This window comes from Ceratotherium simum, chromosome 8 (assembly GCF_057802395.1).
Source record: "Ceratotherium simum simum isolate JZ-2026a chromosome 8, ASM5780239v1, whole genome shotgun sequence".
In the NCBI taxonomy this organism is placed as follows: Eukaryota; Metazoa; Chordata; class Mammalia; order Perissodactyla; family Rhinocerotidae; genus Ceratotherium; species Ceratotherium simum.
In genome coordinates this window covers 77,129,927-77,157,737 of record NC_141907.1, presented here as the reverse complement: position 1 = coordinate 77,157,737, position 27,811 = coordinate 77,129,927, and the positions used below count along the sequence as shown (strand labels likewise).

Genomic DNA, 27,811 nt, shown 5'->3' with positions numbered 1-27,811 from the left:
ACTGAAAGATGTTAATATGTATAACAAAAGTAGAAAAAGAAATTCATGACTGACAAGACTAATAGATTTGCTTCCATCAAGTCTTTAACTTTGTTTAGAATCCTTATCACCCATATGAAAGAATATTTGTTGAGCTTTCTTCATCCATGGCATAAAATCTTAAACTTGGGTAATTCAAATATTCTTGTAGAATCCAAATAAAATGATATTTAGAGCACTTAGAAATCAAATGTTAAAAGTAATGGGACTCTTAACTTCCAATTCTGGTAATTCAAAACAATCCTCCCACTGACAGCAACTAGACAAATTGAACATAGCATTTGAGAACTAAAGAAGCAGTAAAAAATCCAAAGACCAAGATCTTGGAGAAAAAGATAACCCAGAATTGTGACTTAGTATTTAGGACTGCTTGTCCCTGATGGCTAAATGCCAATTGAACAAGAGGAAGCTAAGAGACTGAGAAACTGAGCAAGGCTTTAAAAGCCTTCAAAAGTTAGGTGGCTGTGAAAACTAGGGCCTAGCGCTTACCAAATGGAGGTGGGACTGAGAAAACTAGAAAATCCTCATAAACTTGGAAATAAATAATTAAAATTCTACTAAGCCATAGGTCTAGAAAAAAATCACAAGAGAAATAAAATATATTTTGAGTGTGATGATAATAAAAATACTCCATACCAAAACTCTACAAGTTTTGATAGTTGATAGGATGCAGTTAAATATGTGTTTAGAGGGAAATTCATAGCCTATAATGTATAAGAAGAGAAGGCTGAAAATCAATGGGCTACTCATTAATTTCGAGAAGTTAAAAAAAAAAATCAACAAGTTAGACCTAAAGAAAATAGAAGGAAGGACATAATAAACATAAGAGAAAAAATTAATAAAATAGACAAAAAATAAATACAGAAGGTTGATCCAACAGAAGTTTGGTCCTTTGAAAAGACTTATAAAAAGCTGTTGAGATTGATCAAGAAAATAAGTACATGTCCAAAAAATACAAAAATAGGAATAAAGAAGGTATGTTGTTACAGATGTTACAGACATTAGAAGCAGAAAAAGAGGAGGATCTTATGTAATTTTATGCCAATAAATTAATTTATTAATTAATAAATAAAGTAAAATAATTTAATAAATTAATTAATCCAAACTAGGAAATTGACATGATATGGAAAAATTTCTAGAAAAATTACCACCAAAAGGAATATAAAATCTGAATAATCTTATAACTACTAAACACTTTGAATCCACAATGAAAACTTACCCACTGAAAAATTCAAAGCCAATGGCCTTACTGGCAAAATCTACCAAATATTTTTGCAATAATTAACTCTAATATTTCACAAACTCTTCCTGAGATTAGAAAAAAGCAAGACACTACTCCATACATTTTACAAAGAAAGCACAACTTTTATAACAAAATCTGACAAGGTCATCCCAAGAAAGGAAAATTACAGGCTGATTTTTCATATGATTGTAGATGCAAAAGACAAACAAATTAGCAAACTGAAAATTGCAATAAATAAATAAATAAGCACACTGGATTTAATATATAAAAGCAAGGGTTGGCTTGTCATTCAAAAATCAATCACTGGAATTCAGTACATTAGCTCTATAAAGGAGAAAAATCATATAATAGGTTTCACAGATGCAGAAAAAGCACAGATAAAGTTCAACATCTAGTCTTAAAAAAACAAAACAAAATAAACCTAGAAATAATGCAGCAAACTAGAGGTAAAAGAACTTTTCTTAGTCTCACAAAGAGTACTTTCAGAAAACCTGCGGCAAACATCATACTTATTAATAAAATAAGAATTTTTAAAGACTGTCTTAAAGGCTACAAGTTGTTGCCACAGCTATTCAACATTGAATCGAAGGTACTAAACGGTGTAATGCAATAACCTCTCAAAAAAAGAAAAGGAAGAAGAAATACTTTAGAATTGGAAAGAATGAAATAAAAGTTATGGATTGGAGATGATGTAAACATGTATGTAAAAAATCCAAGAGATTATAGAATAAATTACTAAAATTAATGTTAGTTTATCATTTACTATGGTACAGAGTCAATGTTCAAAAATCAATCCATATATGTATATGCCAGCAACAAACACTTAAAACATGGAATTAAATAATATATACCATTTGCAATAGCATTAAAAATATCAAATACCTAGGAATAAAGATATGAAAGACCTCTACATGAAAATCTATAAAACACTTTTGAATGAAATAAAAGAAGATTAAATAAATCAACAGACATATCGTGTTTATTGATTGAAAGACTCAACATTGTAAAGATGAAAATTCTTCTCAAATTGATCCATAGATCCAGTGGATTGCCAATCAAAATCCCAGATTCTTTGTTTGAGTGTGTGTGTGAGTGTGTGGGGGTGTGTGTGTATGTTTGTGTATGAGAAGCTGAAGGTAAAATTTATACAAAATTGCAAAAAGACAAAAATAGCCAAGACAATCTTCAAGAAGAAAAAGACTGTTTCTAGCCGACTGTATCTTTGTGTAGTAATTAAGATGGTGTGGTATTTGTACAAGGATAGACCAAACCAATGAAAATTATCCATGTATACAGAGGCCTTTGATTTATGCCCAGCTGGCACTGCAGTACTGTACAGAAAGTTCTTTTCAATAATACTACTAAGTCAATTTGGTCATACACACAAAAAATAATAAAACGTTTCCTAACTTAAAACATACACAAAAAACCAACACCCAGTTGCTTATAGATCTAAGGATAAGAGATAACAATAAAGCTTCTAGAAATAATATAGAAGAATATATTCAATATATCTTGCTACACATTTGGGTGGCAAAAGATTTCTTGGACAGAGCACAAAATGCATTAGCCCAAAAGAAAAGATTGATAAATTTGACTACAGTAATACTTCATAGTTCAAAAGAAACCATTAAGAGAGTGAAAACATAAGCCACAGTAGAAGATATTTACAATACACATGTCTAACAAAAAATTCATCAGTATATATTAATAACTTCTATAAACCAATAAGCATAATAAAACAGACAACAATTAGATAAGTGGGGAAGAGGCTTCATAAAAGAAGGTAGCCAACTGGTCAATAAATCTATGAAAAGATGGAAACCTCATTAGTTATGAGGGATATACACAATAAAAGAAAAATGAAATACCACTAGCAGCCACCCAAATAATTAAAATAAAGAAATAGACAATATCAAGTGTTGGCAAGGATGTGGAGCTACCAGAATGATCCTATCCTGTTGGTGGGATTGTAAATTAGTTCAATCACTTTGATAAACAATTTGGTAGCATCTCTGAAAACTACTATATGCATATCTGAAGACTCAGCAACTTCACACCTTAGGTACATATCCAAACAAGAATATGTGTACCAAGAGACTCAAACTGGAAATGGCCTAAACACTCTCTTTGAGAATAGAATGGATAAATAAATTATGGCATACTCATACAATGGAAACAGCATTGAAAATGAATAAATTTCATTTATATATAACACCATGAATGAATTTCACAAACCTAATTAATGTTAAGTAAAAGAATGCACACTCTATGATCAGTGTTCAAAAACAGGCAACGTTAATGGTAGTGCTGGTAACCCCATGTGTGGTTTCCTTCGGGCACAAGAACACTGGTTGGGAGAGGGGCAATGGGGGCTGGGCCACTGGGAATGTTCTCTCTTTCCCTAGGTAGTGATTAAAGAGGTGTCCTTTGCCGGGAGTTCATTGAGCTGCACATTTAAGTTTTGTGCATTTTTCTGTGTGTAAATAATATTTCACAATTAAAAAATAAATACATAGAAAAAAGTAAGGCGAGAAAAGGGTAAGTTTAGCAAAGACACTTTTTTTCCTTTCTTTCTTTTTTTTCTTCTCTGTGTCCACAATTTTTTAAAAAAAAAAGTCTCTCATAGATTCAGGATGCTAAAGGAGACAATCAGGTAAAAGACAAAAAATTATCTGCTAAATTAAAAACACAATTCCCCAGTGCTAAAGCCCAGCAGAAATTAGGCAGACAATTCCCGACACTTCGGGGAGTGCGAAGGTCTGACCCCAAAGCTGGGTGTTTTGATTCCTGTAACCTGGTGAGTTTGAAGTCTCCCAATAGCCCTCTGCAGAAGCATGTGGAATTTGTATTGTCCAAAGTGACCCCTTTGCTATAAGAAAAATCTTCATGACATAGATTTGCATTTTGATGTGACTGATTTGCCACATCAAAAAATACATCAACCTTGCTACTGTATATATTATCTTGCTTATAAAAGTTGTTAAAGAAATAAAATAATGTTTTGCCCTCAAGCAAGATTGTGAAACTTGGTAATTTCACCTGAGTCAGGCAAAAATTTATTGCTGTAAGTTTTGTTCTGTGTGAATATATACGCATCTTTGTGTTTGCCTGAAAATAGGGAAGATAATTAATTGTTTAAGATTCTCCAATTTGGTTGTTTGGTAAATCAGTTTCTCATACATTTAAAAACTCACAAAATGTTTATTATATAATATAGGACTTTGGAACTCTTCTATGAAATATGATTAAGAGAAAAATAGAAGAAACCTTATTATTACTTTTCCTTATATACAGTCCTTTTTCAAAAATTGGATTCTTGTTGAATCCAGGTTGCTAGCAAAATGGCTAAAAACTCTTATAGCAAATAGAAAATTTCCAATATTAGAGGTCACTGAATATGTTCAAGTAAGCTGATCAATTGAAGTGTCAATAAATATTAGAATGTTTTACGCTCACAAAATTACAATTTAAAAAATATGAAGAAGGATATTGTTGGCAATTAGTCATTGCCAGGGCAATGTTTTACAATTAAGGATAGGAGAGAATGTATACATCTCCTAAATGCTTAAGGTATGTCAGTCACTTTTATATATTACTCTGTTCCTTGAAGTTTATTCATAAATTGTCAAATTAAGAGACTGGCGGTGACCAGATCTGTAAATGCTTTAATATTTTATCATTTGGTGGAGGGTATGGGGGTAATAAAAAGGGGTATGTGAGATACACATGTGGTTTGCTGTTGGCCACAGGTTAGCAGGTCCACTACACTGAACCCATTTGCAAGGTAGGGCAGGTTTCCTACAATGTGGCGTGTCTGTGATTGGTACAAGAGATGGTTTTAGGTGGTAGGGAGGGATAACATGAAGTCATATTGTGTTATGATGAGGAAGTTGTTCTACTTACAATTCTTTCAGCATTTTCTTATCACGGCAAGAACAAAGCCTTAGTTTGGTGATAATAAGTCTCTTTAAATTCTGAATCTATAAAGGGAAGGCAAATCTCAAACTCCCTCTGGCAGGCAACGGAAACTAATTAGAATTTAATAATGTTTCATTTATATTATACTTATGTTATAGTTATTTTCTATTTAATGCAAATGGCACTGCTTTTATATTAGTGAACACAACCTTTATTGATAATAACTTTAACCCCTTTATAATCTCAATTTCACACATTTCATTCTCCTACGCCATCTACTATCTGTTGCGCTTCCTTCCCCCGTCAAGTCTACAGTCCCATCAAGATCTAAGATCTGTTGACCCTACCACCTTTTCACTATCCCTCCCCACTCTCTTAGACACACTTCTCTCTTACTCAGCTTAAATCCAGTGATTTGTTAAAATCAATTCATTGCATTTATCCTCAATTCCCTTGAAATCCTCTTGGCAGAGCCCCAAACCAAGTCAAATCCAACTCTCTCCTTACTTTGTGTGTAAACTATACAGTTGAATATAACTGTGGAATAATGTACAACTGTGCAGTCATTTTAAATTCATGGCCATAAACTTCAAATAAGCCTTTAATGCAGCCTCACCATCATATTATATCTCCCTAGAAATTCTCTCCTTCACTCTCCTAGACACTTATTTCAGTGTTTCTCTGTCTTCCAATACACAAAGCTCCCCTCCCCCAGCAGATGATCATGAGATCTGTCTCATTTAGAAAATTAAAGCAATTAGAAGGAACTTCCAGAGAAAAGCAGGCACAAAACAGTTTACAGTGTGCACTTTAGGGTAAGAAAGGAGGAGCGATGTGCTTATATTTTCAAAATGAACCAATAGGAAAATAAACCAAAAATTAATACATATGGAGAGTGGGGACGGAGCAGAGTGAAAGGGACAAGGACGAAATTAAGATTTCTGTGACTGTACTTTGTTATTTAGCTTTATATTTGGAACAGGTAATGTTTTACATAATCAAAAAGAATATTAAGTTTAAAAAAGAGCAAATTGAAAACAAACTGATGCAAATGAACTTGGGAGTATATCAAGTGAGTGACATAATTGTACAGAGGAAAGAATTACTTCAAACGACTTTAAAATACGATGACTGCTTCCTCTTCCCGAAGGCCACAGTCCCTTTGGGCAGCTCTCATACAGCTCTCTCTTCAGTTCCAATAACTATCCCCTTCCTTGCCCCTTTAGACCTAGCAGTGATAATAGCTCTCTCTGTAACTAATGGGTCTTCTATCAACCCGTGTTACTTTCTCAAAACTCCACCCACACCACTGTGAAAAAATTCCTCAATTTCCCAGACAGAATGCACCTTCTATTTCATGTCTGGTAGCACATATGGTCCAGGAAACAGAACCAAAAAGAGGATTCTGGGATTGAATTGCTCACATATCTGTGTAGTACATGCTGGTGGGAAATGGAACCCTGACAATCCACAGCCTGTGGTCACGTTATGATTATTCAAATTACCACCAGTGTTGACAGGGGATGAAGTGCAGGTGGAATGCAAGGCCTTGGGAGACCAAGTGGCCTTGGCAATAATAGTGATTTTAAAGATTGTGGTTCTAGCTAACTTCTCTGGAGCCTCTGAATAATACAAAGGTAAAGGAGGAATTGAAGGCAATGACTACCCAACTCAGAAAAAGGGTAAAATTTGAGAGTCTTCATGGCAGCTTTGAAGGCATCTCTTAAATTGTATAGTTTCAGGGTAGATATGACTGAGGACAAGACTAAGATTTGACTGTAAGGGTAGCACAATTCAATCACCAATTAAATCTTCTGCCCTATAGGGTCTCTCACGGTAAAAGAAGGGCATTGATGAGAAATTTGAGCCTCCAAATCCCTCTGAACCTCCCTAGTATTGGGAGCAACCTCTCACCCCTTCTGAGGGAATCAGCCTTCCTCTGCACAAATGCTTCCCAATGACTGGACCTGGGGAATCACAGTTCTCTCCTGGACTTACTTACATCATTGCTCATTGCCTGCAGGCTACAAGTTGGATCCCAACATAACGGAGTCAAAGAAGTATAAAGCCCACTTACGAAAGTTTTGTACCAAATAGGATGCAATGTAAGTACTGATTAGGGCAAATATATTGTCATGGGCGGTAATGATCTGGGATTTGGTATTAAATGTGTTGACTTGGTATTTGGGGATGGTGGTAGTAGTTTGTTAGATTGGCTAATTGAAGGATGAACGGATAATGAATGGATTTTGGAGGTAACTTACACACAACTTCTATGGTATACAGTGGAGATTCAGGGAGGTGGGAGTGTTGGAATGGATCTGTTCTGAATGACCTGTTCACTTGCCTGACTATCCATGAGAGGGACACTTCCTACACAAAGACATTAAGAAATGCATGGCAGGGGGTGCAGCACAATCATCTCTGAAGAGTTCTGTGTGCTTGTCCTCTGTAGGCCTGAGACGACATTGAGAATACTGCAATACAATTGGATTCCTTGATATCAAAATAAATGCAGTATCCCAGGTTGATAGAGGCTAAGTGGAGATGTTTAACTATCAGAGACAAGGTGAAATTACTGTAATATGACATGGCTGTTTATGAATAGTACCTGGAGTGTATTGACCTTCAGAAATCTATAGTAACAGCTTATCACAGGTTTCCTAAATCTGAAAAAATAAGCAGCCTACAAGGTGCTTCTTGACATGTATGGACAAAACAGTTCCAGATCCGAGCACAGAAACCTAGCCTCAACTGCTGAGGGGAAATTTGGAGCCTCTTATCTAGTTCCCAGAACTCATCCAGTACATAGATTCAGAAACCCAATATTGAAGAAGAGGCCAGGTTAGCATTTTTTGGTATGTTGTTTTTGGGATTTTTCTTAAAAAAATTTTAAGACTAATACTAATAATTTTGTATTCTATTTATTGCATTTTCACTGGCCATATTATATTTTCCCAGTCAGATATACTATAGCTTACTTAAATATCCTATCTTTGGAAATTTAGAGATTTTATGCTACCATATATTACATTGCTATAAGCATTTTTTTTTTTTTATAGAATCCATGAAGAGAAGTTTTGGTGAAAGAAATGAATTTTTTTATGTCTTATACAAGTGTTAAGAATTTTCAAATACATTTTATAACATTATTTATTGAACAGATAGTGATAGGTAATGTTACTCCTCTATTGTTAGCATATGTCTTCTGAAGTATTGACATTTCAGTTGAATGACAAAATATTATTCTGGACTGGCTGATAAGTCTGTTTGCAGATAAACAAAAGTAGGCTAGAAGGCATCAGATCATGTAAATGAAATGGCAATTTCCTATACATAGGAAGACTTCTCTAACCTTAATATTTACATATTCATATTAATGATAATACATGTAAAGCTACTTATAAATAGCAGTTCCTTCTTTCCAACTCTTTAACATTATTTATACACTTTTGTTTCCAAGAGTTCTACATCAGTTGAACAATAAATTTTAACATATATCACTTTTTCTTAATAAAGTTCTTTTACACATACAAATGCCACCTATACATAATTACCTGAAATTGTTCTTCTGACCCAATAAAAAGTAATGTCATTTCAACATTAGAACTTCCTACAGAAGGAGATGATCTTTATAATTCTTGAAACTTCAGGTTTAACACAAGTAGTTAAGTTTATTTTACTGAACTCAATACCATGGAATATTTCGAATGAATACATTTGAAAAATTAAAAGTTAATTATAATTGAATTAAATGACTGCTGGTTATACCGCATAAAACTTATATGCTGATTTTAACTTAAGTTCGAAGTACTGATTGCTGTAACTTATAGTAGAACTTAATTGAATTACACTACACACAAGTAACACTTGGCAGCTTCTTACTTTCATGTTTTCATTATTCCAGCCCATATAAAATTCCCACTGTTTCTAATAAGCTAGAGAATAAAAAACAGCCAATTGAAAGTCAATTTTCTGTCTAATATTACAAAATTAAACCATTTGAGTTTTTTTGTTTTTTTTTTTGGTGAGGAAGATTTGCCCCGAGCTAACATCTGTGCCAATCTCCCTCTATTTTGTATGTGGGACACCGCCACAGCGTGGCTTGCTGAGTGATGTGTAGGTCTGGGCCCAGGATCTGAACCCAGGAACCCTGGGCAGCCAAAGCAGAGCATGTGAACTTAATCACTACACCACTGGCCCAGCCCCTAAAACTTTTGAGATTTTAGTAATTCAATTGAAAAGGGGATTTCAAGTCCCAGTTTGTAAGGTGAACAACATTATAATTTTACACAAGTTGTACCTCAAGTAATAGTCAAGAATCTTGAGGTTAAGTGCTGCATTGAAATATAAGATCCCCTAAGTGCAATACTAAGACCATATGGATGAGCAATACATATAGTGTTTACCATGATTCCTCACCACAAACTGGTTTACTTTCATATTTCCAAGGATAGTGGCAGTGATGGTATTTAGAAACACTTGCTGTAAATCCTTTCTCTAGGTCTCATTTAATCAAGGCTTTTGTTTTTCCCTCTTGCACTAACTGTTTTGTATTCAAGTCTATTGGAAATATGATCATAGCATGAATGAATTGCACTAAATCTATTGAAAGTAACCTGTTATATGTGAACTTTATTGGGTCAGACAAACAAATCTTTTAGAACACTAAATAGCAAAGTCCTTTTTTATGGTAGTAGTTAACCCATCTTGAATTGGTAAATGTACCCTTTTAGAGATTCTGAAATGACACTGAAATTAGAAATTTTTTTCTACTTTTTAAGTAATTTTTTATAAAGGAACTTCTAAATGTTTGAAATTGACCAGTTTAGTTGGAAGGCTGGGTAGTGTATATAGTTGTTTGCAGAGATTTCCGGTAATTCTTAGATCTGCATTTTGTATTATTAATGGTTAATGAAAGCAGCTTTAGCACAAAGCCCACTAGATCAGCAGGCCACACATCTTCCTTGAATTTGTTGCCATTTTTATATGCAACAAAAAACATGTTTGCTTACCTTTTTTTCTGTTTCCTTTCCCAGTATCTGTCAAAAGGGCCCTTGCAAATTTTAACGATAAAAATAAGACTTTGCATCTTCGGAATATTGATTTCACAACTAAATTTCAACAACTATGGAGGAATATACCACAAACCCTCATTGACTCCCAGAATATTTCCCAACACTTGTATGGTTTCCATAGACATCACTTTGCCAAAACCACACATATTTATTTAGGAGATGCTCCTAGAAATATCTTCAGCCTCTGTATTTATGCTCTTATTATGTCTACTCCATTGTGCTATTTTAGGGGCCTTGTTAAAAGAAATAAAAAGAGGAGAAACCAAATAGCTTCATCCTTTCTCTCCTGGTTTGTCTTTAGGTGAGTTAGTAAGTGTGTTGCTTTGTAAGACTCAAGAGCATAAGTCCAAGATTTTGGTAAAAGATTTAAGTGTATAGGACACAGAATTTTTCTATCTGATATTACAAAATTAAAATATCTGAGATTTTAGTAATACAATTTAAAAAGGAGAAAAGATATCCAAACAAAACCATGAAAATCTTCAGAAAGTTTTCAGGCAGTTTGGGTCAGAGAACAACTGTAATTTTTAAAGTCAATTTATATGTCATCCCTTTGCTTTTTCTCATGTCTACTATATTTGGTTTCATGTACTTTTGGTTTATTTTTTGTTTACTAAATTATTTGATAGATACTTTAGGTGATTTGTTTCTATTTTTAATACCATCAATATATATCAATTGCCTATCTGCTCACCAAAAAAGAAAAAAAGAAAGGAACACAGTGCATGGTTTGAACAAGGAATATGTTGTGATTCTTTAAATATATCCAAATACCATTTTCTGTCGGCCTCAAAAAATTATTCTTTTTTCTTTTTGTAACCATTTTTCTTGTTACCTACTGATTTCACCACAGACGTGGCAATGGAATGAGGGCTGGGAAATGCGCTCGAAGAAGAAATGTTGTCTGGATGACTAGTCGTTTGTCAAACAGCATGAAGCAAGGCTCAGTTGAGTCAGGCCTGCCACTGTGTAGTGATGTATTAGCTTTTAATGTTTTAAAATAATTATAGGAAGGCCTAAGCCACTATATAAAACCACTATATAAATTCCGATGCCATTATCAACCCCATTTTTCAGAGATTCAATCAATCAATGGTTCTGAGGAAAATTGCACCCATTTTATCAATATCAGAAGCATGAAAGTTCAAAGGGTAAGCAGCAGTTGTCAACAGGAATCAAAAGCGAAATGGATCTCAAAGTGAAATTTTTAATTACCTCTGGAATTTCTGAGACTAGTTCCAAAACTAGGCCTTACGCATCTGTGTGTCATTATTTCCACAAGGTCAGAGAATGCCAATACACAGTCAATCAGTTTTAATGATGATAAGAGAGGCAGGAATAACTCTAAAATACATTTTAAAGCTCTGAAATGCCGTTCAAACCCAGTAACCTGTTAACCACTGTTGGAGATTAGTTTTAAATCATAACTCATTTATTGAGAATACAGTAAGATTTAAAATTTGATAGAGAAGAAAGGAATCATTTAACATTATGAATTCAGTCTTTCAAAAACAATATCAGCCTTCTCAGTTTTGAACTTCTTCTTTTTCCTGTTTTCCAGAGCTCTTATGCTTAAATTTGTAGGAGGACATCTTAAGGAGCAGAAGAGAAAAATGGATTCCTCTCTGGTTTCTCTTCAGTATATTCTTTTGAGTAATAGATTAGAAAATGGCTAAAGGAACGGGATTTTGGTGTGCTGGTGTTACATGAAATTTACCGGGATAAAATATAGATATTTGTTCAGTTTATGGGCTGTATATAGTCAGATCGTTTTCAGGAAGTAAAACAGACAAATCTGTAATTGCAGGACATAAAATAGTTCATATCATAGTGATGTCTACAACACTGCTGATTGAATAAGCATATGAACCACAACTCATGCTTTTCTGTGTGTCTTTGTGAATGCAAATATGTAAAGCTGAATGCATTTTAGAATTCCACGTGAAGCTTAACTATTTTACTTAATATTTCCTCCTCCTCCTCCTCCTCTACCTCCTCTTCCTCTTCTTCCTTTTTTAATGTGCTATTTGGGTGTGGTTTCTAGATTCTCCCAGGAAGTACTAAAGGCATTTTCAGTCTAGAGCCTCTGTAGTCACTGAGTCAGGGACTTGGGTTGAATTAATGAGCAATGGAAATATCAGAAAACAGGTTCATATTGGTGGGCTGAAGTGGTAAATCAAAACCATAACGTAACAAAGTAGGAAGTGAGTCAGGAAAGAAAGTGATCAGGGTGAAGTTACAAAACAAAAAATAAAACAAACAAACAAACAAAAAAACCTATTAAACTCAAGCCAAAATCAGGAAGTAAGAGATTATAAAGCAAAGATCAGCAAACGCAGTAATAAAAGCCTCTATTTGTTGAGTATTTACTAATGCAGCTGGCATCCTGGTATGTATTTTGTAAGCATTTTCTTATTTAATCTTCACGCAGCCTTATGCAATGATTAGGAAAGCAAGATTGAGTTTCCTTAGCCAAGGTCAAGATCACAGAGGAGTAGGGACAGATGATTCATGCTCAGAGGCTCTCAGAGGCAAGGGAAAAGAACAGGCAGGGAGTGACACGTGTCAGAGAATCTAGGAAGCCGCAAGGTGTTTCCTCCTCCCAGTACATTTCTTCCATCAAGGGTTCTGATTTATTATTGCCACTTCAATATCTCCCTCTGTTTTCCTCATTGATAAGAATGAATAAGTTTATTGTGGGCTGAGAGGCCAAAAATTTAGAACAGATTCAAGCAAAGAAAATTAAACAGAAGAAGAGTTTAATATCTACAAGCCTCAGGAAAAAAATCCCCATTATTTTGTCTTGGAAATAATTTACTAAGACCAAAATATTTTCTTAATGATAGTAGGAAGCAATCGACTTAAAACATAACCAATATAATAACAGGTGATCTTGGAAGATGTAACATATCAAGAAGATAGAAGGAAGGTGATATTGCAGAGACAAAAGATTCTAACAGATAAATAATAGAAAAAATAAGTAAGTGATGCTCTCTTTCCTCAGACTTGTTCTGGAAGGTGGGTTGTGATTCTACATATCTTAACTTCATTCTTGGGATAACTCAACAAGTGCATTTGCCATTACTCTATTTTAATGGTGACATATAAACATTTTATTGAATCATTAAAAATTATAAGCCTTCGGGCCGGCCCGGTGGCTTAGCGGTTAAGTGCGCACGCTCCACTGCTGGCAGCCCGGGTTCGGATCCCGGGTGCGCACCGACGCACCACTTCTCCGGCCATGCTGAGGCTGCGTCCCACATACAGCAACTAGAAGAATGTGCCGCTATGACATACAACTATCTACTGGGGCTTTGGGGAAGAAAAAAAGGAGGAGGACTGGCAATAGATGTTAGCTCAGAGTTGGTCTTCCTCAGCAAAAAGAGGAGGATTAGCATGGATGTTAGCTCAGGGCTGATCTTCCTCACACAAAAAAAAGAAAAATTATAAGCCCTAATTATTGGAATTATAAGCAGCTATTATATATTCTTTTAAAATTACTTTGAAAAATAACTTTGTAACTAACCGTAGACATAATAGGTTATACGCAGGTGAATAAAACTTTCAATGTATAAGCTTTACATGCGAACAAAATGGTGAGTTACTTTTTTGTTTCCCTTTTCCATGGAGACATTCATTCACCTTGGTTCTCTGCATAGGTGTATGGAAAATAGAAAAAATATGTTTTTTGCTTCTTCCAAGTTTTACAGACTTAGAAATTTCTTCTATGCTCATATGGCAATACACAAGAGACTCTGCAATTGTTTGAGAATTCAGGCTGATATTCATAAAACAGACATGCTGGGCAGTTTTTATGTGACGATATCTGAGGAATTGTTATTAATATTAATTATAGTCATGACCAAATTCTTGTGTGAGCTTCTGAAACTTTATTTTTTATTTCTTTTATCGTGTTGCTCATGGCACAAACTTATTCTTACTCTTCCATAGAGTGAACTATTCAGCAGACAGATTCTTTAGAAAATATTTGACACTCGCAGACAAACAATGAAATCCAAACTAATCACTGGATGATAGTCATCTTCGTGGTTTAATACAACTCCTTACAACACCTTTTAGAGTCCTCTTCTGTCTAATAATCTTGGGTGGCTCTGGAAGTAATAACTTGAAGATTATTTGATGTTTTGTGTTTTTCTTACAAATGAAATTTAAAAAATTGTAATGATTGAATGAACTACTTTAGGTATATTTTGGTCAGCTGCTTTTTTTCTTTTGTTCTCTCTTCTTTTTAAGGAGCTGTTGGATTTTTCCCCCCAGTTGTCAGTTTGAACAACACAGCCCTCCTTTATAGTTTGGTATATAAATGTTTTGCTGCTGTATTTTAAATTATTGGACTAGCCTCACCGCTTTAGATGGTATAATTTTATACCTTTTTCAACATCAGTAATACACATTTAAATGGTTGAGCTAACTTTCAATCTGCTTTCTGCCTGTGTTCTTAACATTTAAGTTATCAATAAGAAATTCTAAACTTTTCTGTCCAAATGATTCAGTCAACATTTCTTGTGTTGTAGTGTTGTCATGCTTTACGTCCAAGAAATTTCCTCTGTCTGAATATGTTTGTCTTCTAAATATCTAGGGAAATATAGTAAGGTAAAGCTAAATTTAACATTATGTTATTAAGTTATTATTATTTTTTAAAATAAATTCTTTAAAATTCTATGTAAATTTATATAATTTTAATTATTAAAATGAATGAATATGTAGTACGGTACAATTTTTGGCTGAAAATATCTAGTCTTCAAAGTATACATATACATATCACTTAACCCAGAAGCTGCATATCTAGGATAATTTCTTAAGAAAATAACCATGGATATGCACAAAGATTGAACCACTAGAATGATTTTTTTAAAATTTCATAAACATAAAAAAGAGAATTTGACAAATTGTATATATGTACACACACAACACACACGATACAGATTCCTATATAGACAGTAAATAATGCTACAGAAGAATACCTAAAGGAATAAATAGATGTTCAGGATGTGTTGTTAATTTAATTTTATTTATTTTATTTTTTTATTTTTATTTTTTTTTGTGAGGAAGATCAGCCCTGAGCTAACATCTGTGCCAATCCTCCTCTTTTTGCTGAGGAAGACCGGTTCTGAGCTAACATCTATTGCCAATCCTCCTCCTTTTTTTTCCCCCAAAGCCCCAGTAGATAGTTGTACGTCATAGTTGCACATCCTTCTAGTTGCTGTATGCGGGACGCGGCCTCAGCATGGCCAGAGAAGCGGTGCGTCAGTGCGCGCCCGGATCCGAACCCGGGCCGCCAGTAGCGGAGCGCACGCACTTAACCGCTAAGCCACAGGGCCGGCCCTAATTTAATTTTAAATACATTACATACAGTATAAAACCATTGTTATATATCTATAGATTAATATATTTTCTGTATGCTAACACCCACTCAGGTGCTAAGTCCCGTCATGTACATTTCTAATTCATTCTGTCTTTTCTATTCTTACTTCCATTTTTGCTGTGGTGGTCGTGGTGGTGAACGTTCTTCAGGCTAGTCTCACTTCAGCTGGTCTACTTCTACAGTCTCATAATCTCAAAGCCACCCTTCAGACTGTCTCTAAATAGCACAGATTATTTAGCTATTTGGATGAAATGCTGTTATTATTGTTGCTTTCAACAAAGAACCTATATATTCACAGTATTTCATACATTTAAGTTTGTAAGTATAAAGTCTAATCTAACACAGCTCTTTCATTGCGATTAACAGTTATACTCTGCCAGATCATTTGCTGATAAAACTCTAACTTTCATCAGCATGGATAAAGTATTAAATTTGGGAGAAGAGATGACAATGAATAAACTGATGGATAGGAAGTACTTAAACTTGAGAAAAATATAACCCTGAGAATTGTTTCAAGCTTACGTTTCCACATTTTTCTGTGTTAAAGGGAAGTTTTCCAGCAAAAGCATCTTGATAAGCCATAATACGCCAAACTGAAGCTCAAAAGAACCAGGTCAGAGCACTTCAAGATCCGCCTGGGAGGACCCCTCTAAGCTTCATCCGAGTCTCCAACCTCTCAGACCTGCTATAGGATTCCTACTATCACCTTGTGTTTTGTAACTTAGTTAACAATGAATTAAAAACAGGAAAAACAAACTAGAGGGTTACAGAATGCAGCACTATTGGAAATGCTGATCTTATGAAGAGAGAGTTTAAAGGTTGGAGGTAGTGCCATTTTTTTTTCTTATAACCTGCCTATAAGCAGCTTCACAGACTCTGCCCTTCAGAGAGATTATCAAAATACCATCTGCACAGAAGCAAAAGAAAGCAGGAAACGAGTTTTAAAAACATTTAAAGCTTTTTTCTATGAAATTTGTTTCATTTTATTTCATTAATGCCAGATGTTGCAATTTAAAAGTTAAATGTATATTTTTTAAAAAAGGAAGAATATCTTTATTCCACTCGGCTTTTCTCGTTCTTCACTCCTTTGAGTTGTCTGACTTCAAATATTTTTAATTATATTACTAAAAGACTTGTGAAATAAATTAGACAGAAAATGCACATCTAATACACATTGTGTTTGCTAGTTTGTTTTAATGTCATTTAAAAAATTTAGATGCATTTTACAATGTCATAAAGGAAAGAATATAAAAATCTGCAATTTTAGATTAAAACACCTCTTATTTTGTAGGGCTATTTAGGTACTACTTAAAAGCAAAAACAACAACAAAAATTAAACAATATAGCTTGTAGATTTTTGTTTTTGAAAATCGTATGTTTTTGGTTACTTTCTGCCACCTGTGCATTACACAATATTTCTTTTCAACTTTATCAATTAGTGTTATGAAGTATGTTAAATTCTAATGACATACCAGGAGGAGGTATTCTGCTAAAGGAGAAATAAAAAGCAATATATATATATATATATAATGTTATATACTGTTTTATATATATATATAGATATATAACATGTATGTAACATGTTAGTTTATAAATTCATAACATTTCATTATGGTATTTATTTGGTATATGGAATCATTTACACCTTGGATATGTGCTCGTGTCATGATTTACAATGTTCTCAGTTGATAAGCACCTAAATTCAATAATAGTCTCAGATAGTCACAGATTTGAGGTTTAAATTGCACTGCAGTCAAATCGTGGAGTGAAAGAAGTAAGCATAGCCGGCTTACAAGTGTGACCTCTGCAATTACTGTTCATTTTCTAAGCTTTCTTGGGTGTAAATGCATGTTAAATTGCCTTTTAGTGCCAAGAATGACTTTTTCTCAGCCAAATTACTCTTTTGGTTCATCAGTTAGATATGTATTTTATATAATTTAGAACATAAAAGTTACTCATTCCAACTTAAAAATGTCCATCCTAGACATTGTATGTGGCCAGTTCTTTATCTTATGTTATTATAAAAAATGTGTGCTACTAAAGCAAATCTTAATGCTTATCCTTTTCAATGAATTATTCAGGTCATCAAATATAATTTCCAACTTGCTTACCCTAATTCAAGTCTGCTTTTGTAGAATGTCAGTTGGGTCAATACTAGCTCAGAAGGAAAAATTAAAAATCAATGAACATCAGGGTGAACATTTTAATTTTCACTCTTAACCCAAACCATTTCCTGTATTTGTAGGATTGAATATTAAAGACTCACTTTAAAATATTTAGTTTTTCAGACGTGTCATTAACCCATACAACTGTTTACAACAACCATGGGGGATCAGATGTACTATTTCCTGGTATCAACAGAAGATTTGAGCTTATTTTTCCTATGGCTTAGAGATTAAGTATAGCCCCCATGGATGAGCTGCCCATCACTTTCAAAGGAAGGTTTTCTGGGGGATAATGCAGAGTTTACAGATTCCTATTGAGGCTGAAGCTAGAGTCTATTTAATCTTATACTCTAGATGGCCTTTTGTGACCAAATGACTGTGGATTTAAAAATCAAGAAATTTTTAAATCAAAGAATCCAGTGTTATTATGAATGTTAGCAGATTTTAAGATCTTTTCGGATAAAGGAGGACTATATATAAATTTCAAGTAAATAAAAGTAACAAGAAAGATCTTCAATTCAATCCCTTTACAGGGAGAATTTTCTTTTTTTTTTTTTTTTAATTTTTTGTTTATTGCAGTAACATTGGTTTATAACATTGTAAAAATTTCAGGTGTACATCATTGTACTTCTATTTCTGCATAGATTACATCATGTTCACCACCAAAATACCAATTACAACCCATCACCACACACATGTACCCAATTATCCCCTTCACCCTCCTCTACAGGGAGAATTTTCTATAGAGAGGCGTATTACTGGTGATTTAGGAACAGTGGATTTATTTAATCCTACCCTGAAGGAAAGACATTACTAGTAGTGTGATTTGGTATACGAAAAAGAATTTCTCTCTGTCTCTCTCTCTCTCTCTATATATATATATACATATACATATACATGTATATGTATATATATATATATACGTAGTTCAAGTCGAGCTAAAATAATTTTTGTAAAATAATGCTTATTGTTCCCAGAAAGATGACGGGCGGTTGATTGCTAAGGAAGAAGTAAACAGAGTGCCATCACTTTTGCTCTTCTCTCTGCTCGCTCTTCACCAATACACCGGGGAAGATTACTTAGAAGCGAATGGTTTTCTTCAGGAGCTGTCACCACAAATAAAGCTGGGAATAACACGTACCTCTGGACTTACTGTTGATATGTCATCTGAAATGGATAACATATTTGCTTGATCTGCAGAGTAGAAAACAATGTGGCTGGATCTTGGAGTTAAGGTTTTTTAAGGTTCAATAAATGGATATATTTTCTAAGCAACATCTATCTACCTAAATGGATATACATTCATATACCTGTAAAATACAATCGTGACTCGTTTAGATACAAATCTTCTATTGTTTTGAAACCATGATTAAATCCCCAAATATTCTGGAGGATTTAAAAACAGAACAAATATAGAATTTCTCAATTAATGCCCTCTATAAAAATTATTTATATTTGTCTAAATTTGTGTCCTGCCACTCCTCTGCTTAAACCATGCCACTGCCTCTCCATTACTCTCAAAGGAGAAGCCAAAGTCTACAAAGCCCAACGTCATCTGAAGTCATGGTCTGCTCTGACCTTACCTCCTCCTGAGCTCTTCTTCTGGCCTCTTGGAGCAGGCCCTTTGCATTTGTGGTTCCCTATACCTGACCACCCTTCCCCCAGATAGCTATACAGCACATTCCTTCCCATCCTCCAGCTCTTTGCTCCAATCTCAAATTTTCCAAAAGGCTTCCTTCAACGAGCCCATGGAAAATTGCAACCCTTCCACATATACTTCAAATTCCCCTCTCTCTGAGTTATCTTTTCTACAGTATTTGGGTTCGGATAGACTATGTAATTTATTTATTTATTTATCATGCCTATTGCTTGCTACCTGCCTCCCTTCGCTAGAACATAAGCTCCATGAGCGGCTGCATCTTTATCTGTTTTTCTCATGAAGGTAGTCTCAGGAGCTCGGATGGTGCCTGTCACACTGCAGACTTTCAATAAATGTTGACTGAATACATAATCTTTACTTTGGACCCAAAATACTTAGTCTTAAGGTACATAAAACATGTTTAATTGGAAGAGTAATGTTTCTCTCTCAGTTTATAAAAGTGTATATAAAAATTACTTAGTTGACTGATGGGGTATGTATCAGAGGAATTCAGACAAATAGTCTGGCTCTCATTCATTAAGATGTCTAATGAAAAAAATGCATCTGTCCAATTTGCCATTTGTCTAATGAAAAAATGATGCAATATGATTCTAAATATAGATTCTGTTGTTTTCTCAGCAGAATAAACTGGTCTTCTGGAAAAGTAACAAAGATGTTTCACTTATTTCAATATCTGTTATGACAAAGAATGCATGACAAACTTAATATTTCCTTTGTTCAAGATAGCATTAAATAAAGGAAGTTTATTCCCAATGTAAAATTTGTAGCCAGTGGTGTAGTTAATTAAGAGAAAATGTCAATAGAACTTAACATTGTCACAGGATAATGGTTCCTGCTGCTAGATATATGTCAAGAGAAAGATAAATAAGATGGAGTGATTTATTAAGCAGTGCCACTCTCCAGGCAATGCATTTCTAGAGGATTATAGTACTCCTTGGGTGGTGATGTAAGGCAGAGGACTGAAGACTAAGTGGCCTTAACTCTTTGAATAGTACAATAGTACAGAAATGTGGTGCTTGCAGACAGTCCATGCTGATATAGCAAAATTACTTTTGTATTTAGAAAGAAAGAAGAGACTATCATGATATTAAAAAGGATCTAAGTTAGAATAGAATGCCATCTACAATCCTTCATGACTTTGCAGATAACTTAATTATGTGGAGAAGTCATGCTATTTCAAAATTTAAAAGCAAAAAAAATTAAGATCACTTCTATTTAAAATATAGACTTCTCAAATAATTCTCTTTCAGGCAACAAATGATTACTGCTTTAGGAGTATTTTTTTAGGAGTACTGCTTTAGGTTTTTTTTTTTCCAGCAAAAACTGTATTAAAAATTTTTTTTGGAAAAAGATCCAAAAGTCTTTTATTCCTTTTTAATAATTTTAATAATATAATTCAATTTCTTTTTAGATTGTTGATATTGATCAAATAATATCAAAGATGGTTTTAATTTAGAATCAACCTTTTGAATACTGAAATGGCATATTTTTTGCTTCAATTTTAACTCCAAATACTATCATGTGCTTTGATTTTCTCAGATCAAAGTCACAAATTTTACTGGTTACTTGGAAGTTGTTTTCATCTTAAAATTAACCTTATATCTGGTATTACACATTCCAGTGCTGCAATAATATAAAATAATGGGAACATACACTTAACTATATTACTTATAACTTTTCTATGCATTATGTTGTATTTCAAAGGTATTTAAAATATAAGTATTACATATATGTTAATAAGGAAACCATAGTTCAGCAATTCTCTTAAGTTTAAAGGCATGCTATCAATGAAATAAAAATTTTAGTATAGTATTTAACATACATTATATTTGCATATAATAGACAAGATTGCTTTTAGTTTTATTAATATATTAAACTATCAAATAGTCATTGACATTGTAAAGGAAAGAAACTAGACCACTATCTTACACCATAAACAAAAATTAACTCAAAATGGATTAAAGACTTGAATGTAAGACCTGAAACCATAAAACTCCTAGAAGAAAACAGAGGCAGTAAGCTCCTTGACAGTGGTCTTGGCGATGATTTTCTGGATTTGACACCAAAGTCAAAGACAACAAGAGCAAAAATAAATAAGTGGGACTACATCAAACTAAAAAGCTTCTGTACAGCAAAGGAAACCATCAACAAAATGAAAAGGCATCCTACTGAACGGGAGAAAATATTTGCAAATGATATATCTCATAAGGAGTTAATATCCAAAATATTTAAAGAACTCATACAATTCAATAGCAAAAAAACCAAACAATCCAATTAAAAAATGGGCAGAGGATTTAAATAGACTTTTTTCCAAAGACGACATACAGATCACCAACAGGTACATGAGAAGATGCTCAACATCACTAATCATTGGGGAAATGCAAATCAAAACCACAATGAGATATCACCTCACACCTATTAGAATGACTATTATTGAAAAGATAAGAAATAACAAGTGTTGGAGAGGACGTGGAGAAAAGTGAACCCTTGTGCAAGCTTGGTGGCAATCTAAGTTGATACAGCCTCTATGGAAAACAGTATGGAGGTTCCTCAAAAAATTAAAAATAGAACTACCACATGATCCAGCAATCCCACTTCTGGGTATTTATCCAAAGAAAATGAAAACACTAACTCAAAAAGATATACACACCCTCATGTTCATTGCAGCATTATTTACAATAGCCGAGATAAGGAAACAATCTCAGTGTCCATTGACAGATGAATGGATAAAGAAAATGTGATATGTATAAAGAAGGGAATATTATTCAGCAGTAAAAAAGAATGAAATCTTGCCACTTGCAAAAACATGGATGGACCTTGAGGACATTATATATAAAATGTCAGGCAGAGAAAGACAAATACTGTACAATCTCACTTAATATGGAATCTAAACAAAACAAATCAAAACAAAACACCAAGCTCATAGATACAGAGAACAGATTGTTGACTGCCAGAGGCAGGTGATGAGGGGGTGAGTGAAATGGGTGAAGGGAGTCAAAAGGTACAAACTTCCAGTTATAAAATAAATAAGTCATGGGGCTGTAATGTACAGCATGGCAATTACAGTTAACAATACTGTATTACATTTTTGAAAGTTGCTAAGAGAGATTTTAAAAGTTCTTATCATAAGGAAAAAAATTCTGTAACTATGTGTGGTGGCAGATGTTAACTAGACTTGTTGTGATGATCATTTCATAATATATACAAATATTGCATCATGTTGTACATCTGAAACTAATATAATGTTGTATGTCAATTATACCTCAATTAAAAACTCATAAAATATTCTAGTTTTTTGTGTGTGTGTGTGAGGATATTGGCCCTGAGCTAACATCCATGCCAATCTTCCTCCTTTTTGCTGAGGAAGACCGGCCCTAAGCTAACATCTATTGCCAATCCTCCTCCTTTTTTCTTTCCCCTTTTTCTCCCCAGAGCCCCAGTAGATAGTTGTATATCATAGTTGCACATCCTTCTAGTTGCTGTATGTGGGACGCTGCCTCAGCATGGCCAGACAAGCAGTGTGTCGGTACGCGCCCGGGATCCAAACCCGGGCCGCCAGTAGCAGAGCTCGCGCACTTAACTGCTAAGCCACGGGGCCGGCCCCCTCTAGTTTTTAATACTGTCACTGTGAGTGTACTAAAATAAAAACTACAATATCATCATCATCATTTTAATTTGGAAGAGGTCAATACGGTTCTAGACTGCCACCAATGGCAGTTTGTGAACATGGCTTAGTTTAGGAGAATGAGCCTTCCATACGATGTTTATGCTCAATTTTGTGCTATATTAGTCACAGATCTCAAGACATAATTTCAAAAATAAAACATGTATATACATAGTCCTTATAGATCAGTCCTCAAAAAACTATTCAAGCTTTTCAAGCCCCAAATGACTTAAAATATCAGTTGGAAGCATCCTGAATCAAAACTTGTAATTCCATTCAATTGGGGTCATTAATTTGTTGCATCTTTGCCCATGTTATGCTATAGTTTATTACAAATACATGTGGTAATGATGTGCTTTCATAGGGAAAAATGTTTTCACAGTTTTTCATATCTAGTTAAATGACAAAGTTACTATGAATGTGTTAGCACATGGTTTTGCTATAAGCATTTTCATTAGCTATACTAGTTTTCCTATTACATTTCCTTATGTATAATTACAATATGTTTCTTTAAAATAATTTTATTTTCTGTGAAGTAATGGTGACTATATAAAGCATTAAACAATATGGCTGATTCTATCTCTTGCTGTGGCCTGCAAAAATGATGATGAAATCAATCATAATGTTGAGTGCCTATTTTATGTCATGCATACAGTTGTAAGTGTTTTTTTTTTAAAGATTTTATTTATTTATTTATTTTCCCCCCAAAGCCCCAGTGGATGGTTGTATGTCATAGCTGCACATCCTTCTAGTTGCTGTATGTGGGACGCGGCCTCAGCATGGCCGGAGAAGCAGTGTGTTGGTGCGCGCCCAGGATCCCAACCCGGGCCGCCAGCAGCGGAGTGCAAGCACTTAACCGCTAAGCCACGGGGCCAGCCCCAGTTGTAAGTGTTTTATATTCATGAAATCTTAATTTTTCAAACACTTGATGAGGTAGGTAATTATTACCCGGGGAACTGAGGCACCTAGAGGTTAGGAAACTTGTCCAATGTCACATAGCTAGGAAGTGGTAGACATAGGATTTAAAACTGAGCTGTCTCTTGAGGAAACACAAAGATATGAAAATAGTTGTTTAATTAGATATTTGTATTATAGAATCATACACTCTTATAGCTGAAAGAAAATTTAAAAATAATCTGACACTTTATTTTATAGATCAGGAAGCAAAGATCAAGTAAGTGAATTGGACAATTCATTACTTTCATTGCCACTAGGCAAAAAATTGGTTCCCAGTCTGTGTTCCTTTTTGGGATAGGTATGTGTTTGACCTAATTGCAATGTGCCAAATAGCAGCATATCTGTACCTGCCACGCCCATCGTGGTTTGTGCTTCCCTCAGCAGGATAATTATGATTCCATGTTGGAGCTGTATGTTTACTCATTTGTTTCTCTTGCACATTGAAAGCTCCATGAAGACAGACACCATGCTGTCCTACTCACGTTTGTGACTAGATAAATGATTCTTATTTAATATCCAAGCAGATGTTTCCTGGAGAATGAAGAATTTTAAATAGTGAAGGCAGAAGAAATATTTTTAGGACATGCCAGAGTAGAGCTTAAATAGTGGATATAAACATTAACTGCTAGAAAACAACTGAAGCAGACAGAACAAACCATGTAGCTGTCCCAGATGGATTGTTAATTTAGAGTTTAAGAGACAGAGTTGTAAATACGAAGAGACTATAAATTTTGGTCACAGCCACAAATCAAAGAGCAATTTTATGTGTCCACAGTGTGAAAGTATGGGTCATGCACTGGTCTTTTGTTAAATCTTGATATAAAAAAGAACGATTGCCATCAAGAAATGTACTTTACAAATAAGGGACACTGATATATATGATGAGATATATAATGTGAATTTACACTTTATATTACACAATGGAATTTTCTGTCTTATAATTGTTAAAAACTCAAGTAAAAGCTGTGCTATATTCAAGGGTATTTAACAGAAGTATCACAGGACTTTACTACCTATCAATTTCGTAAATCAGAGATGGGAATCATAAATTCAGCATTATGTGCACTATAGTTGGCAGTCAAAACATGTTGATTGGTTTTTGAAAGCTATGGTCGGCTACCCATACTTTTGGAAATATAACCATTGTTATTAAACTTGTAACTACATATTCACAGATGAAGAGAAAAAATCGATTCAGGTCAAACAAAAATTGAATTTCCAAATTTACATTCTAAACTGATGGTCTCTGTTACCACTTGTAGTGCCTTGATCCCAATGCTTTAACTTGGGTCGATCCTAAATCACCTTTAGAATAAACATGTTCAGTGACGTCTGTCCCTATTCTTACTGCTTAAGCTGAGGGGTATTGTGATATGGTACTGTAAAAACACTGCTTACTAATAAGATGTCAATGCTATTTTAAAGGACCTATCTCATCTGCTTTTTCTATCATTTAAATTTAGACTTTTATAAATATATTTTCTTATAGCACTTGGAGAAAGAAGCAAAACAAACTCAGACTATCTTAAAATCGCCCTTCAATTTTTTTTAAATGTCTCAGGAAACCACGCCTATGTTTTATTAAATATTAAAATAATGCTTTTAATTATAGTATGTATTCATCAGTAGTCTGGAGTAGTCAAGAAAATGTTGTTTACACCAGTTCTTGTTTTGTAAGCATTTTATAAGCAGAAATCTGATTTGTGTCTCATGTTCCTTGATTACTTTAATGCTCCAGAAGCCCAGTTCAGCATGAGAAGGGATTTTCTGGCTCAAATCATGAAGAGTTGGTATTAAAATAAATGAAACCGAGAGGAATATTGCATGCATATAGTTTATAGAATAATTGCTTAGGAGCTCATGACAGCTCATTGGGAATGTAAAGTAATGGATTCACATCTTAGCATCATGACATTGTTTTCTAGTCACACAAATGACTCACTCTCCGCGCCCATAAGGATAGAGTTTGAGCAGTCTCTGAAAGCGTGAAAGTTCAACTGTTTTTTTTCTTGAGTGATGGAGAATTCTAGTGATAAAAAGAAAGAAAATGAACACCTTGTCTTATTTTAAATCAGCATGGGGAAATTCTCAAGTGGATGTGGCAGCCCTCAAGCGCTTGGTGCTCCCTTCATTAAGGACTGCCAATCATAATTAGCAACAACAGAGATGTTGTTTGAACCTAAATAAAAATTACAGAGAGCCTTTTTGAGTTAATATCTGTAAGAAGAGAATGTAGAAAGAAACTTGTCTCTATAGCCCAGTTAACCTGTCACTGGGAATTACTCTCATTTTCCCTGTGTTCATTAGGGTCAGTAAACAACAGAGCTAGCCAATATCATTTTTGTTATATTCAAATTGAATGTGAAATATCAGATAGCATTACAAAGGAATGGCTTTAGTGACTGCATTTCAAGGCTTGAATCCTTTGGGGTTTTGTGACTAGAACATTGGTAAATTTCATACATTTGATATCTACACTATTAAAATGGATGTCTTTTTGAGTTATTCTCCTCTGCAAAGTTTTAAAGAGGTGCTCTCTCACCAACAATCTCTTCTGTTGCCTAATTTGATAGAGAAGAATATCTGACTCTTCTTTTTGTAGAAATGAGAAAGTTGTGGTTCTCTGTAACATTGCAATCCATCTGGCAGTGGGAAGAGCTCTTTATTTTCTTCCAAAAATTGTTCTGGGATCTCAAAGCCAGTGGGCTGCCTCTGATGTTAACTCTTGTGAAGCAGCCATCAGGTTATCTTCTACAATCCTAAAGGCCCTCTTTCCATTCATCACTAGCATCTGTGGAGCTATTTGAACTTTAAGAAAGCTACCAAATGAATCTTCTTTCTTTACTCTTTCCAATAATTCTGTCTGCTCCTCTCATCGGAAGTTCATTTGATCCCAATTTGGCTATGGCCCATTTGCATGGTTCCGAACATTCCTGCAAGAACTGTGTCTTTCTTATTTATGACCATATTCAAGACATCTAGGTTGGGCATGGCACATAGTGTACCAAGGAAATATTTATTAAACCGATTAACGTAGTTATTCCTTGTTTTCCTTTCGCTCTTCCTGTTTCTGGCATATAACTGGTATTTAATAAACGCTGCTGGTAAATAAACATATGTGATAGCTTCAAATATTGTATATGACTATAAATACTTATACTTCATAAAATCAGACAAAACCATCTGAGGTGAACACTGAAATTTCTCTTTGCAGGTAAATAAACAAATTACGTAAACCACATGTGTGCACAAGTCATAGCAGCCCTCCATGGCCCAGATGATACTAAGAGTCACTGTAAACAAAACATAAGGGGTCTTCAAAAATCAAACCCCAGTTGTTTTTTTTAAGTATGTTGATTGCAGAGAGATGTATGTAGACATGGAGATAAGGGAAGATATAAAATGACAAAAAAAAATGCATAAAATTGGTCTCTCATTCATGCATTTAACTACCTAATTCACAAGCTCTAATGTTCCAGCCAAACAGATGTACCAAGTTTATCTCTATAATGGAGCATACTGCTTTTGCACAGTTGGATTCCCTGAGCTATTTTTCCAAAATGCTTTAAAGTTACAGATTTTAAAAAAATCAGGATTAGTAAACAACTCACATATATTTAAAATTTTTCTGCTTTTAGCTGTCCCTGAATTCTTTTTTTCAAAATCTATCTGATATTACATGAAATGCCTCTTTATCC

The 27,811-nt window shown here is 34.2% G+C and overlaps 1 protein-coding gene and 1 long non-coding RNA gene across 5 annotated transcripts in view; one reads left to right on the top strand and one right to left on the bottom strand.

Annotated features, from left to right (window-relative positions):
- The window catches only part of LOC147916510 (uncharacterized), an 81,054-nt gene extending 64,460 nt beyond the window's left edge, over window positions 1-16,594 (top strand). The window contains exons 2-3 of the long non-coding RNA XR_015552953.1: window positions 7,227-7,308; window positions 16,215-16,594. This is a non-coding gene — a long non-coding RNA (uncharacterized LOC147916510). The remainder of the gene's footprint in view (window positions 1-7,226; window positions 7,309-16,214) is intronic.
- The window catches only part of GRID2 (glutamate ionotropic receptor delta type subunit 2), a 1,475,972-nt gene that overhangs the window by 285,127 nt on the left and 1,163,034 nt on the right, over window positions 1-27,811 (bottom strand). The window lies entirely within an intron of this gene.